This window comes from Nomascus leucogenys, unplaced genomic scaffold, assembly GCF_006542625.1.
Source record: "Nomascus leucogenys isolate Asia unplaced genomic scaffold, Asia_NLE_v1 001571F_31547_qpd_obj, whole genome shotgun sequence".
NCBI lineage: Eukaryota > Metazoa > Chordata > Mammalia > Primates > Hylobatidae > Nomascus > Nomascus leucogenys.
In genome coordinates, this window is record NW_022096686.1 from 17347 (window position 1) to 31543 (window position 14197).

The 14197-nt window shown below is 38.5% G+C and overlaps 1 pseudogene; it reads right to left on the reverse strand.

Moving 5' to 3' along the window:
- Nucleotides 1-839: 839 nt before the first annotated feature.
- LOC115834017 lies at nt 840-953 on the reverse strand (annotated as a pseudogene).
- Between the last annotated feature and the right edge of the window lie 13244 nt (nt 954-14197).

Here is a 14197-nt window from a genome sequence, read left to right on the forward strand (position 1 = left end):
TGTTTGAGGAAGGAAGGAAAGGGAGAAAAGAAGGGAAGAGAAGGGAAAATAAATACAGGAAGGAAGTGCTTCCATTCTGTCACCTAATCCACCAGGGAAAGGAGGGTTTGTGTGGCTCAGTGCTCATAGCATAGTGGTTAGAGGAAGGGTATGAAGTAACCCAGACAGACATGGTGCTGTCTACAGCATACTTAATCCCTTTGAATTTTAATTTACTTTTCATTAAGTGGGAATGATAGTTTCTACTTTTTAAATTTATTGTAAAACTTAAGCTAGTATATGTAAGATACTTGACATACTATATGCTGTATAGTAAGTGGTCAATAAATGTTACATTTTATTACTTTTTTTTTTAAGTCTTATTGTCTCTCTCTCCAGTATTTTTCCTATTTCTTGCCTTCACTGTGAGCCAGAAAATTCCTTCCTCTGGAAGCCTTTATCTCTGAAACCCAGCATTTCCAAAAGTGTTCTGGGAAATAGATGTTAATAAGTATTACATAAAGGAAGGATTCATATTTAAATACATTTGAGAAGTACTGGATTAAAAATAAATTAACCATATTCATTACAGCAGGACTTTTTACAACACTGAAATATGCTAATACACGTAATTCTTCAGGGGGGACCAGTGCATACAGCATTTCCTGAAGTTATTTGATTATAGACCCTCTCTCCCTCTTTTTTTCCCAGAATATCTTATGGAATTAGTGTTCTTAGGAACTTATTTGCTCGACACTGCCCCAAAGAATTACCAGGTTTTTTTTTTTTTTTGTAACTGTCAACAATTCCACAAATTCTCTTTTTATTTACTGAAGCACGTGATAACAGTTTTTTCTTCACATCAGATGGGTAATGGGCCAACATTATAATAAGGCTTGAAAGAGGCACAGCTCACACATTATTGCATTATTGTGAAAAGTTAATCATCATGCTTAACAAATTTTTTAAACTATCACTGGAAAACTTAAACAAATAACGGTGACAAAAAGCTTCCCTGAATCTCCTAGGTTTTGTTTATGTGTATGTGTGTGTGTGTGTGTGTGTGTGTGTATATGTGTGTATATATATATATTTATATATATTTATATACATATAAATATATATTTATATATATTTATATGTATATAAATATATATTTATATGTATTTATATATATAAATATATATTTATATATATAAATATATATACACACACATATATATTATATATAAATATATATAAATATAAATATATGTATATAAATATTTATATATAAATATATATTTATAAATATATAAATATTTATATAAATATTTATATATATATATATTTTTTTTTTTTTTGAGGTGGAGCCTTGCTCTGTCACCCAGGCTGGAGTGCAGTGGCGCAATCTCGGCTCACTGCAAGCTTCGCCTCCCAGGTTCACGCCATTCTCCTGCCTCAGCCTTCCCAGCAGCTGGGACTACAGGCGCATGCTGCCACGCCCGGCTAATATTTTTGTATTTTTAGTAGAGACGAAGTTTCTCCGTGTTAGCCAGGATGGTCTCAATCTCCTGACCTCATGATCCACCCTCCTCAGCCTCCCAAAGTGCTGGGATTACAGGCGTGAGCCACCACGCCCGGCCTATGTGTATATATTTTTAAAGGGAGTTTTAAATTGTATTTTAATTTTCATTAATCTATTCATTTCAGAAATATTTCTCAGTATTCGTTATTTGCCAAGCACAGTAATGGACATCGCTGGAGTGTAGAACTGATAGGAAAGAGGCAAACAAACTTTCAGTTACGTGTAGAGTGATAAGAATCTTTAGGATAACGTGGAAGCTCATTGGAAGAACGCTTAATGCAGCTTTGAGGGATCTGAGAAGGGTGCCCGGAGGAAGTGATGTTGCTGATGGAATCTCAAAGATAAATAGGATTTAGCCAAATGAAAGTAAGTAGTTGGGGAGAATGAGTATATAGGCAAAAGGAAACATGTGCAGAGTAGTGAGAGAGGCATGTTGAAAGAAATTCAGTGAACTGAAAAAAAAAAGTGAAAATAGTACATTTTATTGTAGCAAATTTAGAAAGTAGTGAAAAGTACACATGAAACAGCAAAATCCCCTCAGATTTCTCCGCTTTTCCAACATGCTCTTAAATTTTTTGGTTTTATATTTCTGGAAATATATTATCATTGTCTATTAATAATTTTGACACCGTGCTACATTTTCAGCAGTTTGATACTTGTGTTTTTGATTTTTATACACAAACACTTCTTGATAAAATATAGTCATTAAAGCCACATTCTGGGATGTAGAAGTTTCAATATGTAAAGCACTTTTCTATCAATTTGTTCTGTTCAATAAAGAAAAAAATTATTGGTTTCCTTGGAAGAGGAGTTTTACCTGTGAAACCTACTTTAATAGAAAAAAAAAAAGACAACTCAATATCGTATCCTATCTCCTTTGTCTTTTTTCTATGCATTTTCCATTTACGTAGTAGAATTTTAAAATATATATAAAATTCTGCTGCTCACTTGTAATATTATATTGTGAGAATGTGTACAAATTGTGAAAGATTGCTTTAAAACTTTATTTTTAATGGCTGATTATGATATATCTGTAGGTGCATAGGTGCGACTTGTAGTGACCCTTCAGTTATAAGAGAGGAACAATGTTCCAAGCAGTCATCAGATATTTTCCTTTATCCTGTCTCTAGTGACAAGATTCCATAGTTAAATCACTGGCTAGACATGTTTTACATTGATCTCACCAAGGCCACCCCTAAGGCATGCAGGGCTCCAGGCAAAGATATTTTGTGATGCCTATGTCTATATAAACAGTTTGATTAAAAATTATATTACAAAATTTATAGACCTCATGCGAGGTCCATGAATTTAGATGAAGATTTAGAATAATGTGTAGAGAAGATACTTAGGTGTTTGTTTATTGTTCAATGAGTGCATGTAAAGTATCCGGAGCCATCTTTTCATATTCTTGATTGTCAAAGGCATAGTTTCTGGAGATAATTTGATATCTCCCACATGCAGAAAAAGCTATCACTACTGTTATTACTCACAATGCATGGCTTTTGGGGACATATTTGTAATGAAACAATGTAGATCTTCTTGCCTCAGCAGTTTCCTAATACTATTTACTTAACACTGGTTACATCATTACTTGTGATGCTTCAGCATTCATGGTACTCCTACAAATACTGGTTTCTAATGATGTACACAAATGCAGGGTTCATCTTAAGTATAAAGAAAAATGTGAATAAATAATTTATTTGCTGGTTATGTTAAATATACCATTAGGAATTGTATAGCATAAACGTAGATTAACACATTTTCCAACAATGTTTTTTCTTGAATTCTAGCTTTAGGTCGTAGTCCCTACATTCCTAGAATGTACTCTGTCAAAGTTGACTGCACAATGTTAACTGCCTTTCACATACCACCATCGGCAGGAAGAATAAGCAAGGAGCCCAGATACTGAGAGAAACTGTTCTGTTTGTGCAAGGAAAGTGTGTTCTCAAATGGCACACCTCATTAATGGCCCAAGAGACCACAACATTCACACTTGGATTGGAGACAATGAGCAGGGCTTATTGGAGATACAGAGTAACAATTTTGAAAGACTTCAAAGAAGATAGATATCTCATGATAGGGACAGCTACTTCTGGAGGACATCTTAGCACTGTAAAGAGACTGGAAACTACTTAGCAGAAGGGGATACAGGGTTAAGGATGCCTGCTGCCACCCATGCTATCTTCAGTTGCTGTAAACCTGGAGACAGCACCGTGATTAGAACATAGATGGGCAAGAGCCAATGCCTGGGTCCATACACAGCTCAAGTCCAAAGGTCAGTGGTGGACTATCAGTATCTCAGAGCTCTAGAGTCTTCCTGTGTCCAACATAAATGAGAGTCACCCAAATTCAGTATGTTGGCACCATTCTGGTGGCCCAATCTTGTATGATTCCATGAAGGAAACACACAGAAGTGATCTGCTTACCCAGGCATCTATCTTATCCTGGAACTGGGACATGGGACAAGCCCATAACCATAAGTTCTGGGCCTTCTCAGAGCATCTGATTGTCTCTACATCTGGGGAACTAGAAAGATTGAGAACACCCTGAGAATGAGAAAGGAGGGCTGAGACATGCCCGGCCCAATTGTCACTGCTAGCCCTGGTTGATCTCCAGCACTGGAGGAGGACTGAGAAAATTTCAAGTTAGGCACGTCTAGTGACCAGGACCCAGAGGAACCAGGGCTCAGGACATCCTGCTTGGACTGCACAGCCAGGCCAGGTACTATAGAAGGACATAGACATTTTTCAAAAGACACTCCAAAGTGTGGGAGGGGCCCCACTTGCCACAGTCAGAAGGCATTACTGAGCCTGGCTCAGCAGTTTCAGTTCTGGCTCAGTGATAAGTTTCAAAGAAATAATTCCCACCTCCCCCTCAGAATTATACCCACAATAGGTAGGTAGGGTGTTGAGTGGGAGCTGAATATTTTTACTTCAGAGAAACATGCAATTCTCACTGTTTTGAAAGAAAAGCCATGTCCTTTTAACAGAAAATAGCCAAATCCTGGAGACTACCATGGAAACCACTGGAAACCCAGTGACATGCTCCTCACATTATGAGGGATAGATAGTAATAATAATGATACTAATCAGTATAATAAAGTTTATTGATACCTAATATATTCAAGGAACATGCTAAATACTTTATGTATGTTTCCTTTAATTGTACTATAGTCCTACAAAGTATTATCTCCACTGATGATGAAGAGAAGTGAGGTGATTTACCCACGGCCACTCAGTTGATAAGTTGCAAAGCCAAGCCCATGTGATTTTGTTACCCAAGTTCTTTGCATTGTATCTCACTGCCTTTTGTAAGTTGGTTTGCAGGTGCCCTCTGAGGATGCAGAAAGATCCCTGCTTTGGATACAGACAGGATAGCACACAGAGAGATACTGGAAGCAACTTGCATGACTTGAGACTCCTCTCCCCCAGCCTAAGACCTGGCCGTAGTGCTTTGTCACCCCCCTCTCCTTCCTTGCTTGAAGCACTATCCATCTTTCAAGCCTATAGGCTCTTCCCAAGCATTCTATTAGATGTTTTTTTTCATGATTTCATTTATACATCAACATCTTATTTCTCAGTGGGCTATAATTAGGCTTCTTTCCTTTTTTAAGTAAACAAGCATGTGTGTGAAGCGTCTTGGTAAATGACCTTCAAACTGTTAGCTGGCCTTGAAAGTATAGTTTTCACTGGAAACCTGGAGGTGGCAACTTTTCTCCTCTTATGAAGTATGTGGAAATTCAGAGACCTGTGTACTAGCTACTGTGTGACCTCGGTCACATTACTGCTTCTGCCTGGATCAGTATAAAATGGAGACGAGAATAGGAAATTTGGAGTAGATAAGATCTAGCTAGTGGCAACTTGCTAGCTTGTTCTCTCTTTCTCTCAACCTGACATGTAGCAGTGGTGTGAAATTGGGCACACACGTCTTAGAATATGCTCCTGTGTAATCATGGGGCAGTGTGGTAGAAGAGAAAGAGCATAGATTTTGGAGTCACAGAGCTCTGGGTTTAAATCTGCCTTTCTATTTCTATTTGTATAATTTCGGGACATTCATTTAAACTGTCTGACAATTCAGGCAATTGTGTCCTATCCCCAGAGTCTCCAGGGCATGGATTTTCAGATGTCATTCTGCAGAATTATTAAGACTAGCAGATATTTCTGTGATGTCTCCTCCCCCACCCCACCACCTTGCAGACATCTGTGGACAGAAAAACCCATCTCCTGCTCCACCTCCTGTGTCGCCTCCCTCACTGAGCCTGCTCCCTTGGCTTTTCTGCTTCTCTATAAGGTCAGAAGCTTTAGCTTTGTGCTGCCTTCAGCATTCTGAGTTTTCTGAAGCTGATGAATTATGATTTCCTCCATGCCCAGTCCTTTTACTTCTAGCTTGGAGGCATTGTGCTCCCTGGCTGCTCACTGCTACCAGGCTGTGCCTTCATAATCAGATGTTTGGGTTGGCTGTAATGATGATGGATGAGGCAGAAGAATGGCAACAGGTACTTTCTGAAGCCCAATCATAGGGCTACACAGGGCGCCTGGTGTGGCCCTGAGGCCCCATCATGCTCCTTGGAGGGTGTCTGGGGCACTTCTCCGTGTTTCATTCATGGGCTCAGGACAATGGTGCATGTATGACAAGTATAGCTGATGAAATGAGACAGTCACCACCACCATCCCACTTTATAGCTACCAACTCTTCATTCTCCTGCCTAGCCACCTGAGGAAGAAGGGTTTTTCTCTCAGCTAGGTGTTTGCCGTTTCAATCAACATTTTTTCATTCGTTTCCTCACTCATTCATTAGAGTTCTGTGTTTCATCACACCACACAGACATATGGATTCTGTGATCCCACACAATGCTAGATACCTTTTTATTTTGTATGGTTTTAAACTTTTTATTTTTAATTTTTGTGGATATATAGTAGGTATATATATTTATGGGGTATATGAGATATTTTGGTGCAAGCATGCAATGCATAATAACCACATCATGGGAAATTGGTGTCCATCCCCTCAAGCATTTATCCTTGCTGTTACAAACAATACAGTTATAATCTTTTGGTTATTTTTAAATGTACAATTAAATTATTATTGACTGTAGTCACTTTGTTGTGTTATTCAGTACTAGGTCTTATTCAATTTGTTTTTTGTACCCATTAACTGTCCCCACCTCCTCCCTAACCAGCCCCCCAACCCCCACTACTCTTCCCATCTTCTGATAACTCTATCTCCAGGAGTTCAATTGTTTGGATTTTTAGATCCCACAAATAAGTGAGTACATGTGATGTTTGTCTTTCTGTGCCTGACTTATTTCACTTAAGGTAGTGGCCTCGAGTTCTATCCATGTCGTTGCAAATGACAGGATCTCATTCTTTTTTATTGCTGAACAGTACTCCATTATGTATAAGCACCACATTTTCTTGATCCATTCATGTATTGATGGACACTTAGGTTGCTTCCAAATCTTGGCTATTGTGAACAGTGCTGCAGCAAACATGAGGGTGCAGGTATCTCTTTGATACGCTGATTTCCTTTCTTTTGGGTACATACCCAGCAGTGATATTGCTGGATCTTATGATAGCTCTATTCTTAGTTTTTTGAAGAACCTTAGACACATTAAGTCAAGGTTCTTACTCACTGTGGTTGGAAACACAGGCTTTTTCATCAAAATGCCTGGATTCCAACCCTGTCTTCTACCTATAGCTGTGTTACCTGAGACCAAATTCTCAAACTGTGTTTTGCTTTCTTCATCTATAAAATAGGGACACAAATACTACCTACATTAAAACATTGTCTGGAAATAAATGAAATAATACACAAAAATGCTTGGAATGGGACCTGACACATAGAAAATGATCAATAGAAATTATTAAAGCACATAGCATTCTATACAATGGATACTCATTGGTGGCTCTAAAAACTGAGGGTAAGAAATGTTGGGAAACTTTCAAGTTCAACAAACTAATAAATGATAGAGGTGGGGTTCAAAACCAGGCAGTCTTATTAATTATCTTTAATATATGTAGCAGAGCCATGGGATAGGGTTTGGTGGCAAGAGTGGTGAGTATAGAATGATGTGAGATTAGACAAATAAAAGCAAAAAAAGCCATAAGAAGTTGCCTGTCTCAAATTTTAAATCTTATCCTTTCCTCCCTTACTTTTTCAATCTATGATTTTCTAAAAATAGTTCCTCTAGTCAAATCGTGGATTCCTGTCATTTTTGCTGCTGTTGTTTCCCTTTCCTAGAACACGTTTTATGCCTGATCCTGGGTGAGGCTGGACTGACCCCATCCTGTCTTCCTTACCTTAGCTCCAGCAACTCTCTCTCCCACATCTTCTGTTCTGCCATTAGACACTCACTCTTAGGCTTCCCAATAATGTCTGATTGTGTTACCACCACCACCAACCCCATTGCCTTTGCTTTCAATGTGACCTCAGCCTAGAATCCTCTCTCTGCCACTCTGCCTGGAAACTTTTACTCTTCCTTCAGGGCCTAACCTAACTACATGTCTTCCTCTCTGGGAAGTCTTCCAGGACCCTGCAGGTAGAGTTAGTCAGTCCCTGCTCAGTCTGTCTCCCTTTCTCCTGAATTTCTCTTTCACAGCATTTATCATCAAATTATCATTGTCTATTTCTGGGTCTGTCTCAGTTTAGTCCTTGAAGGAAGGACTATGTCTCATTCATATCAGGGTCACTAGAACCCAGCTTAGGTCTGAGGGAGCAGCAGATGTGTATTTGTGTTTGAGTGTGTGTGTGTGTGTGTGTCTGTGTGTAGATTAGGTAAACTGAATACAGTTGCACAGAAGTGAGCTGGGCCTTTGAGCATGACTCCCCTCCCCTCCCCTCCCCTCCCCTCCCTCCCCTCCCTTCCCCTCCCTCTCCTCTCTTCTCCTCTCCTCTCCTTTCCTTTCCTTTCTTTTCCTTCCTTTTAAAATTACAAAATGCCTATTTTGTGTTTGGTGCTGGAATACAGAAGAGCAACCTCTGATCCTGACCCATATTACCCACTTTATGAAGCGTCGTCAATGATGGGCTCACTCAGGCACCCTAGAGTCCTCCAACATAGCCCCTCAGGCCATCTCTTCTGTCTTTTGCAGAGTTCTAACATAGTACCTGGCGACCACTGATAGCCATCATCAGCCAGCAACACATTGGCTCAAACCTTTTTTCTGATATTCTTTCCATAGTTTCTAGGATAGAGCAAGTTAACAGTGCTTGGAGCATTTTTACACTAGATGCCTCATGTCATGAATCAGCCTTGCTAGTATAGGCACTAAGACAGGATATAATCCATACCTTACAGATAGGAAAACCAAGGTTCAGAGAACTTATGAGACAATCCCTGTTCAAATATGTGCATAGGCCTGGTAAAATGCATTTCACCATGAATGGTCTTGCTTTTTCATTGACAGAACCATTCTTAATAGCATTGGGGCTATTTTACACTAGAGAACCAGCTCAGTCTGGATTGACAAATGGCATATGGAGATAAAATGGTGAGTCACTGCTGGGAAAATGATATGTTAGGGCTGTTTCTTAAAGAGCAGTAATTCCAGTAATTGTTGACTCCTACATCCTTGTTTTTGTTTTTCCACTTTGTTCTCCATGCTTTAATGTATGTGGATGGTTTGGGCTGACTCCTTCCTGAGGAGATCTGTGAGTTACTGTTTTCTATTATGTATGTTTTCTGGATCAAACTTAAAGGACCCTTGGGAACTTAGTTCATTCATTGTATTATGAAATATTCCTTGAGCACCTGTTCCATGCCAGACCCTGTCTGGACAAGAAGAATGTAAAAGCATGGCACATTCTCTGCCCTCATGGAACTCACAGTCCAGAAGCAGAAGACACATTTTTACCAAATGCAACTGATGCAAGATAGACAGAATTACACCAAATGCAAGATACAATTATTTTTTACAAGGCTGTGCTTAGGGACACTGAAATGAGGTAGCCATTTTACATGGGGTATCAAGAAACCCTCCTAGATGCAGCAACCCTTGAGTTAACTCTTGGAAATATTCATGAAGAAGTTACCTGGCTGTTCAGGAGAAGGAAGGCCATTCTGGGCAAAGGCAGCAGTATGTGCCCAGAAGTAACAGTTGATGTGTTCCAAAAAACAAGCAACAAGTTCAGTATGGCCTCTCCTTAAATTAATGAATAGGACATGGGGAGAGATAAGGCTATAGATAAAGTATTGGGAGGTGGGAGTAGGCATGTATCACAGACTACTTTGATGGGCTTGTCCTGAGGGCAACAGCAGGTCTCAGGGGGAGCAACATTTCCCATTTAATGTATATTCCCAGTCTGTTAGTAATGAACTGGAATTAATCCTTGTAAAGGAATTAAAATACCTAATTCTGTTTATTTTTCTATCCCTTGCAGATTGAGTGAACATATTTGAGTATTGGAATATCTCCAAGTCTGTTTCTTCACTATAAAATGGGAATAATATCTGACTTGCCCATTGTACAAGGGTATTTTGAGAAGAAAAGAAGAAAGGAATAGAAAACAATTTATGATTATAAAACCTTTGTTATTAAATTATTATGCCTTTTTATTATTAATTTAAGTTTATATTTCAATGACATTTTTGATATTCCTTAGATTATAGGACTAGCATCTGTAATACAAAGTTTTATGATTATGTCCAGGGATATTATTTAATACTAAAATGTCATGGCCCTAACACTATTATAGACATAGACATAGGAGAAAAGAAGGGAAAGAAAATGATATTTATTGAGCATTTATGTGCCAAATACTATGCTAGCTTCTTTTGCTCCCACTTAAGTCATTCTCCTATACTCTCATGAGGCAAGTATTATTAATCTTATTTCATTTATATATGCAGAAACTAAGGCTCAAAGATTTGTAATAAGTTATCCAAAGTCACTCAGTAGTGATGGCAGAGCCAGGATTGGAAGCCTAATATGCATTAGTCCAAATCCTGCCATTCTTCTCTATATGTTGAGTTTTTTTTAAGAAGGAGGACAGTGAGGGAGGGAGACAGGAAATGTTTACAGGTAGATATTTCAAGATGGCAGTCTCCAACTTTTTGGCACCAGAGACTGGTTTTGTGAATACAATTTTTCCATGAACCAGAAACAGGAGGGGAGCTGGTTTTAGGATTAAACTGTTCCAATTCAGATCATCAGGCATTCATTAGATTCTCAATAAGAAGCGGCAACCTAGATCCCTCACATGGCAGTTGACAATAGGGTTCTCACTCCTATGAGAATCTATGCTGCTGCTGATCTGACAGGGCGTGGAACTCAGGGGGTCATGCTCATCACACACCCACCACCTCGTGCTGTGTGCTCAGTTCCTACAGCGCCACACAAACAGGTACTGGTCCATGACCCAGATGTGGGGACCCCTTTTTAAGACATCAACTTTCTACTTTATAAAGCCAGCAGAAAATTTAGTCTTTGTAGTGTTCATAGCCCTCAAATAATAGAACTGCACAGTTTTCATAGTCATTGTTAGATCTGATGCAATACTACTCCTTATTCTCTATTTCCAGTGACTTCTTCTTATACTTAAAGTAACATCAAACTGTTACCGTAATCTATAGGCTGGCATAATTTATCTCTGCCTGTTCTCCACTTTATCCTTCTTTCCCTTCTTATTTCTCATAAACTCCAGCCACACTAGCCTCTTCAGTTTTCTTATATATTCTATCCTTATGTCCTATGTCAGAGTCTTGGCAGGAATTTGAGGATAATTTAATAAAGGGACGATTTACAAGGGTGTCACCTCAAGTTCTGCAAGGATAAGCACCATGTCTCCTCTGGGGTCCTCCAGAGCATACTCAGATTCTCATTTAGTATTTAGTTTTTAGAATAGGGCCTGACATGTGTTAGCAATAATGATAGTGATTTAAAATAATAGAATAGGACTATTAAGTGGCAGATACCTGATTTACACCTAGACTTTGGTTCCAGAGTCCATGGTCAATAATATTTTTGAATAAATAAATAAATAAAAGAATGAATGCATAAAATATTACTTTTCAGTCTCGAATTCATTTGAATTCACAATATTTATATTTAAGGATATTTACACTTAAGAAATACAATTTACATTGTATTCGCAATGTTTGTTACACTGAATATAACTCAAAGTAGGTGAAATTAATAATATCTTCTTTTTTAAATACCAGTTAATGTTCCTGCTCATTCCTGTTGTGTTTAAATATAAATTCCATTAAAACTGAGTTTCTCTCTTGATTTTATATCTCAGTAATCAAAGCAGTTTCTTAATGCTAAGAAATGGCACCCACCTTTAAAAGCCCCAAGAAGGAGTACAAATATTTAATTCTAGTTTTGCATGATGGCAATTTTCCCTTCATCACAATCCCATTGCATTTATAGTATTTGCCAGAGTTGTGCCAGTCACATGGCTCCAAAAACTGCCAAAGAAAGAGGACTAAATTTTAAGCCTAAAAATAAAAGAAAAGGAAAAAGATCTGGATACATGTCAGATTACCCTGACAGCACCTGCACGTTCTATTGCAGTTATACTGCAGGCAGGCCAATGGGCACCTCCAAGAAGTCCTTATCTCCTGTAACTTGAGAATCACCAGCAATTGGAATTTTGTCAAATTCTTTGTCAACTGGCCTAGTTCCTCACCAATCATGTACCTGGAACCTTGGCAGCATTTTTAGATGACAAAATATCTTCTTTTGGAAATCTGTGCAAGTTGAAAGGCCATATTCTTCTGTGCTGGCCTATCCTGGCACAATGAGTACAGGTGTGAATACACTGTCTTAAAAAGATTGGGTTGTTTTCCTGGGGCAGGGCAGCCTGATGGAAGAAAGGTGTGAATATGAAGGTGAAGAAGCCAGAGATGTTGAGCCTGGAGAAGGGCCTGGCTTCTGAATTTGCTAGTTCTATGCCCCTAGGCAATTTTACATATCTTGAGGGCTTCAGGCCTAGATTTCCTTATCTATAATTTGTGTTAGCAGTGTTGTTTTGAGAGTCAACTAGAAAATGTATGGGAATGGACCTCATAAATGATCAAGTTGTACCTAACTTTTATTGTTTTATTATTATCTAAATTGCTAGTGAGGCCTAACACTCGGTCAAAAAAGTAGTATATTGTAAAAAGTATTAGAGTCAGAAGACCTGAGTGCAAATTTTAGTTCTGCCACATAATTACCAGGTGACTTTATGCTATTCATTTAACCTTCTGAACTTTAATTCCATAATCTATAAAACTGGAAATCATAAATTTATTCAAGAAACAGATTTTAAGCCCCCTGTTTGTGGACCTGGTAGTATGTGGATATGAAAAATATAGGTGTTTATATCTTGAGAAGGAGACAGTAAGCAAAAGCAGACAAGGTTATAACCTATAACCAAATGCTGTTGTTCCATAAAGAAGGGGATTCAAACCAGATTGTTGCATCATTGCTATTTCCAAACAGGATTTGAGGCAACAAACAATAAAAAGGAATATTAAAATAGCCCCTTGTCAAAGATCAGATGGTTGTTCAACCATCTGATCTTTGACAAACCTGACAAAAACAAGAAATGGGGAAAGGATTCCCTGTTTTATAAATGGTGCTGGGAAAACTGGCTAGCCATATATAGAAAGCTGAAACTGGATCCCTTCCTTACACCTTATACAAAAATTAATTCAAGATGGACTAAAGACTTACATGTTAGACCTAAAACCATAAAAACCCTAGAAGAAAACCTAGGCAATACCATTCAGGACATAGGCATGGGCAAGGACTTCATGTCTAAAATGCCAAAAGCAATGGCAACAAAAGCCAAAATTGACAAATGGGATCTAATTAAACTAAAGAACTTCTGCACAGCAAAAGAAACTACCATCAGAGTGAACAGGCAACCTACAAAATGGGAGAAAATTTTTGCAACCTACTCATCTGACAAAGGGCTAATATCCAGAATCTACAATGAACTCAAACACATTTACAAGAAAAAAAAAAACAACCCCATCAAAAAGTGGGCAAAGGATATGAACAGACACTTCTTTCTCAAAAGAAGACATTTATGCAGCCAAAAAACACATGAAAAAATGCTCATCATCACTGGCCATCAGAGAAATGCAAATCAAAACCACAATGAGATACCATCTCACACCAGTTAGAATGGCCATCATTAAAAAGTCAGGAAACAACAGGTGCTGGAGAGGATGTGGAGAAATAGGAACACTTTTACACTGTTGGTGGGACTGTAAACTAGTTCAACCATTGTGGAAGTCAGTGTGGCGATTCCTCAGGGATCTAGAACTAGAAATACCATTTGACCCAGCCGTCCCATTACTGGGTATATACCCAAAGGATTATAAATCATGCTGCTATAAAGACACATGCACACGTATGTTTATTGCGGCACTATTCACAATAGCAAAGACTTGGAACCAACCTAAATGTCCAACAACGATAGACTGGATTAAGAAAATGTGGCACATATACACCATGGAATACTATGCAGCCATAAAAAAGGATGAGTTCATGTCCTTTGTAGGGACATGGATGAAACTGGAAACCATCATACTCAGCAAACTATCACAAGGACAAAAAACCAAACACTGCATGTTCTCACTCATAGGTGGGAATTGAACAATGAGAACACATGGACACAGGAAGGGGAACATCACACTCCAGGGACTGTTGTGGGTGG